Source organism: Lampris incognitus, chromosome 2, assembly GCF_029633865.1.
Source record: "Lampris incognitus isolate fLamInc1 chromosome 2, fLamInc1.hap2, whole genome shotgun sequence".
Lineage (NCBI taxonomy): Eukaryota > Metazoa > Chordata > Actinopteri > Lampriformes > Lampridae > Lampris > Lampris incognitus.
In genome coordinates this window covers 44400962-44408464 of record NC_079212.1, presented here as the reverse complement: position 1 = coordinate 44408464, position 7503 = coordinate 44400962, and the positions used below count along the sequence as shown (strand labels likewise).

The 7503-nt window shown below is 43.9% G+C and overlaps 1 pseudogene; it reads right to left on the bottom strand.

Moving 5' to 3' along the window:
- LOC130133251 (calcitonin gene-related peptide type 1 receptor-like) overlaps positions 1 to 7503 on the bottom strand; it is a 55579-nt pseudogene that overhangs the window by 11033 nt on the left and 37043 nt on the right.

The following is a 7503-nucleotide window of genomic DNA, read 5'->3' as shown; positions in this document are numbered from 1 at the left end:
AGAGAGCGTAGAAGAAGGTTACAGGGAGGGCAAGCAGTCTCGAGACCCAGAGAGAGAGAGATACCCAGAGAGAGACAGCGTGAGACCCAGAGAGAGAGGAGCAAAGGGGAGAAGGGAATGTGGAGGGTGGAGGTGAGAATGCAGGGAAATATATTGACACTAACTGGCACGGATTAAAAGCTAATAATAGCATGCCCATAATTTTCTTATCAAGAACATAAATCATGCTTGGTGAATGCCATTATCTAAAAAATACTCATCTGGCTCTGACCGAGGTCATGACTTCCTCTCTGTCCTTCCTTGTGTTTTACCAGACTTGGCATTGGTCTCAACTTTACTAAAGTTGGTTGAAGTGTAGCTCTGTAAATGCTCCAGCCTGTCATGAATGCGCTCTTTTCCTACTTTACTCTTATGTTCTTTTTAGTAGCCGGTAAATCAGGCAGTAAACATGTAGAGTGTAGCACCCTGTTGGCTACATCCATATGGAGCAACAAGTCTGGCTGCCACCACTTACTTGTCATTATAAAGAGCCACGTCCCACGGCATACGTGATGGCCGGGAGAATGGGAAAACCTGGAGAGAGAGAGAGAGAGAGAGAGAGAGAGAGAGAGAGAGAGAGAGAGAGAGAGAGAGAGAGAGAGAGAGAGAGAGAGAGAGAGAGAGAGAGAGAGAGAGAGAGAGAGAGAGAGAGAGAGAGAGAGAGAGAGAGAGAGAGAGAGAGAGAGAGAGAGAGAGAGGAGAGAGAGAGAAGAGAGAGAGAGAGGTTTTTTTGCATTTTAAAAATATCTTTATTTACATATTTTCAGGAAAAACAGTTTCAAACGTGTTACAAAAGGACACTCTTTTGGGATTGTGAGCTTTAAAATATATACAAACTAGAAGAACCCCGCTACAATGTAGCGGTTTGGTTATCCACCCTTCTAAATCTTCCTCCTCTTCATCCTGCCAGCTAACCGCCTTCCCCCTGCCCCTAAACCCCCCCCCGCTCCAATTCCCTCCCCCAAAATGCTCAGATTCATCTGAAATGCCGAGAAAAGTGGTTTTAGAAAATTTTTAGAAAATGCATATTTTGCATAATTATGCGTAATTATTATAATTATTTTAATTTTCTGCTCTTTTTCTGGTCCTCTCTGGAACAATACCTACCACCTCCAAAAAAAATGAGGATCATAAGTGCATTTTTGCAAAAATGCATTTATTTTGCATAATGCCAAAACATTTCTAAGTCCCAGAAATTTTTTCGTATATAGGTGAAAAAAATCAAAGATGCTCAGAATCATCTGAAATGCCGAGAAAAGTGGTTTTTTAGCCATTTTTAGAAAAATGCATATTTTTCATATTTATGCATAATTAAGTATGCATAATTTTAATGTTCTGCTATTTTTTATAGGTGCCCCCGATCATCCCCAATAACCTCCAAAAAGAATCAAGGCCCCAAGTGCTTTAGTTTGGCCGTTTATAGACTCTCACACAGACACACACCAGACACACATTGTGAAAATACAGGAGTAGATGCATTTACCACAAGACTACCATAGAGAGAGAGCAAGCGAGAGAGAGAGAGAGAGAGAGAGAGAGAGAGAGAGAGAGGAGAGAGAGAGAGAGAGAGAGAGAGAGAGAGAGAGAGAGAGAGAGAGAGAGAGAGAGAGCATGAGAAAGAGGGAGAGAGAGCACATGAGAAAGAAAGGGAGAGAGCATGAAAAAGAAAGAGGGGGAGAGTGTGTGCATGAGAAAAAAAGAGGGAGAGAGTGTGCATGAAAAAGAAAGAGTGAGAGCATGAAAAAGAAAGGGAGAGAGCGTGTGCATGAGAAAGAAAGAGGGCGAGAGCATGAAAAAGAAAGAGGGGGAGAGTGTGTGCATGAGAAAGAAAGGGAGAGAAAGAGAGAGAGTGCATGAGAAAGAGGGAGCGAGAGTGTATAAGAACGAGGGGGAGTTTGTGCAAGAGAAAGAAGGGAGAGAGAGAGAGAGAGGGCATGAGAAAGGGAGCAAGAGTGCATGAGAAAGAAAGAGGGAGAGAAAGAACAACAGCGTCTACCCCTATAGAGCTTTGGAGGCACCAGATTTAATGATTTAATGACTTGAGCGGGATGAACTGGCATGAAATCTCTTTTGTTTGCTCAAAAAAAGTTATCAAACATAACTTGAACATTCCCTATCCAGTGCATTTTTTTAAGACAAGTGTGGAAAACTGCGAACTAGCCCTTTTCTGGAACGGATGAAAGGCCTGCTTACAGTGAGTTCCCACCTGAAAGGAGAACATTCCAGTTTAAAGCTTGTTTGATAAGCACCAACACCAACAACTACCAACCACCAACAACTGCCTGCAGTATGACCAAACCTCCTCTGAACACTTTTAGGACCCATTAGGAATCACGTGCACTTCTTTTGAAAAAAAAAATGGACTCCCACATTGCGCAAAATGTGTCTCCCCACCTGCCACCCAGTGACTGCTGGGATAGGCTCCAGCATCCCCGTGACCCTGAGAGCAGGATAAGGGGTTTGGATAATGGATGGATGGAAGGTCAAATTCACTTACTGAATCTTATATTTGGAGATGATCAATGATTTTTCATGGCGTTTCATTTTCCCAACAGAAGTCTTCATAGGGGCCAACACATAGTTCATGTAAAGGCTAACACCGTCAGCGAGGGCGGGAACATCACAGGAATCACAACATATTCAGCCGTGAAGCTCAGCTTCAAAATACGTCTCATGAATCTTGATGAATTAATGTGTCTGTGAATTAGTGATGTCTTCACTGGTCCCATCACAACACACAGCATAATACATTATATTCCTGTGAAGTTCAGCAACCAAACAAAGAAAGCTTATTTTCTCAGTGGCCCTTCAAGTAGCCCTCAAGTGGCCCTTTCTCAGTGGCCCTTCATACCATCAGCTGTGACATGTAAATACTGAATAGTGAGGGTCACACAATAGGCACGCACTCCGTTTATCGCGAGAGGCTGCACAGGTATGTTGGGGGTGTAACGCTGGGGGAGACACGGAGCTCATCAATAACACGTCAGCAGTTTCTGGATGTAGTAGCTCTCCGGGAAGACTCAGCCAAGGTCAAGCTGACAGCGTGGGATAAAAGGATCGCTTCAACTGTTTTGAGTCGTATTTGAAATGTGCTCCATCTGCTCTAAGTGCATCCTCACAAACATAGTTCAAATCCATGTCACTGAGTGGACATGTTGACAGATCATCCACAACAGCTTCTATATTCCTTGAAAAAGCACTCTTTTTTTAACTTGTCCAGTTCTGATACCTTGCAACTCACCGACAGGCTGTTTTGAAGTTATTAAATCAGTAATCAGATTTATTTTTATATATTCGGCAAGATCGTTTTTATTTGTAAGTTGCTAACACTGCACTTTTTCATGCTTTTCTCATGAACTGTGAGGGAGTGGTCTAGTTCTCATTAATGCTATAGCGAATGCGGGGGGCAGCCGGCAACCGCAGCAGCCGGGACATGAGCCCAGGTCTCCCGCACCATGGGCGACTATGTTAACCAGTTGACTACAGGGTCCAACCCGTTAGCCAAGGGCTAGCGAGTCTAGTCATGTGTGGTCGTTACACTACCCCCCTCCTTCGCATACCAGCTCCCTCACGCCTCTGGGCACACGCACTTCCAATGGCCTCACGGTCTCACCATCCCACTTCTGGCACCAATGTAGCGAATTCAGGGGGCAGCCGGGAAGCGAACCCGGATCTCCCACACCACATGCGACTGCGCTAACCAGTCGACTAAAGGGTCTGACCCATTAGCCAAGAGCTAGCGAGTGTAGTCATCCGTGGTCATTACACTATTCATGAGCTGTCGTTTGAGTGGCAAGTTCAAGCACGCGTTGGTGGTAAGGGTGGGCGGGGTTTCATATTTTAATGATTTGATCTGATTGGCTATAGGTAAGTGAGTGTGTCTGATGACATCATGAGTATGAGAAAAAAGACCTGTTGAGAGAAGATGAGCTAGGTGGAGCTGTTTTAAAGAGAGGAACATGGAAAAACTGAATTCCACCTTTTATACTTACACTGTTTTCTGTCGAAAGAAACAGTACACAGTGCTTTAAAGTAACAAGTGAAGCTAGAAAATATTAGCGTTTCAATTTTGGTCTGACATAAATTTATAAATCAAATGGCCACAGTAAGCGAGTCAAATTGTCAGTCTGCAAATAACTTTTTGGCAAATAAATGATCTTGTGTCTTGATGAATGCTCAATAATCCTGGTAAGGGAATCACAGAAAGTTGAATCAGTTCATCTGGACACAACGTTTGTTGAGAGAAACGTTTCATCACTCATCTAAGTGACCTTTTCAGTCTCAACTGACTGCAGGTATTCCACCCTTATAAACAATACAGTGGCATATTAACCGAAACCAACGATTGGTTTCATTTGCAAATTGCTGTGACCATTAAATGGTGTTTCAATGGCCATGTGTACTATTCACAGAGAATTGGGGAATAGTTGTAATCACAGCATTGTAAGATAGTGACCGATGTACTCTTAGACACCCCCCCGTTCAGTTCCGTGATTGGGGAAGGGGAGAAATCCCACATAAAACAGGCCCTGGTTAAGTGTGGTTATCCTAACTGAGTGTTTGTCAAAGCCAGGAAGACGCCCAAACAGTGCACCAGCCGACTGAATAGGAGAAGGACAACAGTTGCCTAAGCATAAACCAGTGGCGATATCATATGTGGCGGGAGTGTCAGAACAGTTGAGATGTGTATTTTCCAAACACCACGTCTCAGTTGCTTTCAAACCCCAAAACACGCTGCACCAGAGGTTGATCCAGCCTGAGGATCGGGTCCCCCGGCACAAACAGAGCAATATAGTGTACGCTGTTAAGTGCCGGGAGGATTTTAATGACTTGTACATTGGGGAAACTAAACAGATGCTGGCCAAGAGGATGACACAACACAGGAGAGCTAACACGTCAGGCCAGGACTCCACAGTCTACACCATCTACAGACCAGGACTCCACAGTCTACACCATCTACAGGCCAGTGGCCACTCTTTCAAGGATGAGGATGTGCACATCCTTGATAGGGAGGAACGATGGTTTGGACAGGGAGTCTAAGAGGCCATCTATGTTAAGAGGGAACGACCATCCCTGAACCGAGGGGAGGAGCGTGTCTAAGAGTACATCTGTCACCATCTTACAATGGTGTGATTGCAACTATTCTCCAATCCTCTGTGAATAGTACACATGGCCACTGAAACTCTAGTTAATGGTCATGGCAATTTGCACATGAAACCGATCGTTGGTTTCGGTCGTTACGCATCTGTATTGTTTATAAGGGTGGGGATACCTGCAGTCAGTTGAGACTGAAGAGGTCACTTAGATGAGTGATGAAACATTTCTGTCATTAAGCATATCCAGATAAACTGATTCAACTTTCTGTGAAATGATCTCTTGTTTTTACCCATTTAAAATTTTTTGGTTGGCACCTTGCATGGCTGACACCGCCGCCGGTGTGTGCGTGGGTGTGTGTGTGTGTGTGTGTGTGTGTGTGTGTGTGTGTGTGTGTGTGTGTGTGTGTGTGTGTGTGTGTGTGTGTGTGTGTGTGTGTGTGTGTGTGTGTGTGTGTGTGTGTGAAGAACAGTGGACATTGCTTATTGACAGATTCTCTCAGCTCACCCCATCCCAGGACGTAATACCAGAACAGCTGTTGCTCCCCAACGAAGACGGCAACTATGATGAGGGTGTGGAGGTAAATGCCTTCACACAGCATCCAGAAGTAGTTGGAGGCAAAGGTATACTGGTTCAGCACAGTGAGGACCTTACAGTTGATCTGAGGGGCAGACAGTGGACACAGGAGAGAAGCACAGATGAAGTACTTCAGTACAGAGACACACCTCTGACAAAACAGGTTCATCATAAAGGGTTTTAGAGGTAAGAACAGAATACAGGAGATGGAGAGGTAATATAACCTCATATTTGGTCTCAAGTTAGATAACATGGCAAGGCTTAGTTGATATGTTTTACACTCAGTTCCTCACAGGGTTGCTGGCCCCCTGAGCATGGTTATTGACAACAGTTGAGAGCCAAGTAACAGTGACGATGGAGTTTAAGATGAAGGATAGAAACATGTTCTTATGGAGGGAGATCCTCTGGCAGCTCAGACTCCTGAGAGAGTGAGAGAGAGAGAGAGAGAGAGAGAGAGAGAGAGAGAGAGAGAGAGAGAGAGAGAGAGAGAGAGAGAGAGAGAGAGAGAGCGAGAGAGAGAATATTATACTACTCTTACTGTGCAAGCTTATGCTTCTTTCTCAGACATTATAAACATTCAGATTCATTTTCCTACAAATGGCAAGATAAATAATGAAACTCTCTGCTATGAGCTGAGGAAAACTCTACACAACACACCAACTTACTTGAAGTAGGAGAAGATGATCAGAGAGATGACGAGGGACATGATGGACAGACCATGGCCAATCATGGCCAGATAGAAGAGACTGTAAGCAAACTGCAGAAAGACAGTGAGATGCATGGAGAGAGAGAGCGAGAGACTTTTAGAGCAAGATTTATTTCCAGCGAAAAATTGTATAATGATATTTATCTGTGCACCAGTACAACAGCTGTTATCATCTGTCTTCAACTTGTTCATAATGGCTTTGGACTCAAGTACGTTAAATTACATGGTAGGGTAGTGGTGGCTTTTGCAAAACAAATATGACACACACAAAAAACAACCTGCTGGTTCTTTGAAGAGTGGGAAAAAAAGGCAAAGGCACAACATAAAAAGACACAAGTGTTCACTTTAGAGCTTTTCATTTAGAGACACTGAGCACAAAGCGGAGGTCTCTGCCTAGACGCCCGGTGCCAACAGATCAGATTCAGAGAGTGGTTTTCAACAGCAACAAAACACGTTCCACTGTGCTTTGCTGCAAAGGTGCCCAAGAGCCAGTTGTCCTCCAAAGTCTTCATTAAACCTGAATCAGTATTAAAAGATGAAAATTTAACAGAGACCTCAGAGGTGAAAGGAGCAATGTGGAACTGGATTTAATTCACACTGGATTTAGGATCGCTAAATGGGGGGGATAAACATAGCCATGATAACTCACTCGGGTTAATGAAAGAGAGACGGTAATCACAATAATGTATTTTGCATGCATAGATCACGGATGTATATTTTAAAAGCTGACTCACTATAAGGTTTGGAAAAAACAAAGTGACCCTGTATTAAACTAGCAACAGCACCGTAATGCTAACATGTGGGCTAACCCCGAGCAGGCCAATTCCAACATAATGTATCCTACTAATAAGACACGTTAGCCCCTAACTAACGGGTCTGACCCTTTAGCCGAGCGGTTAGTGATGTCGCCTTGTGGTGCGGTACACCTCGTGTCGAATCCCGCACCGGGCAAGAAAATAACCGGTTACAATATCTCAAACGCACAACGAAATTTAGCAGACCACTTTAGAACACTGGACACACATTATGGAGGCAATTGTATTGAGTGGCCTCAATTTTAAACTGTTGGAGCTTTTTAACATGATAAA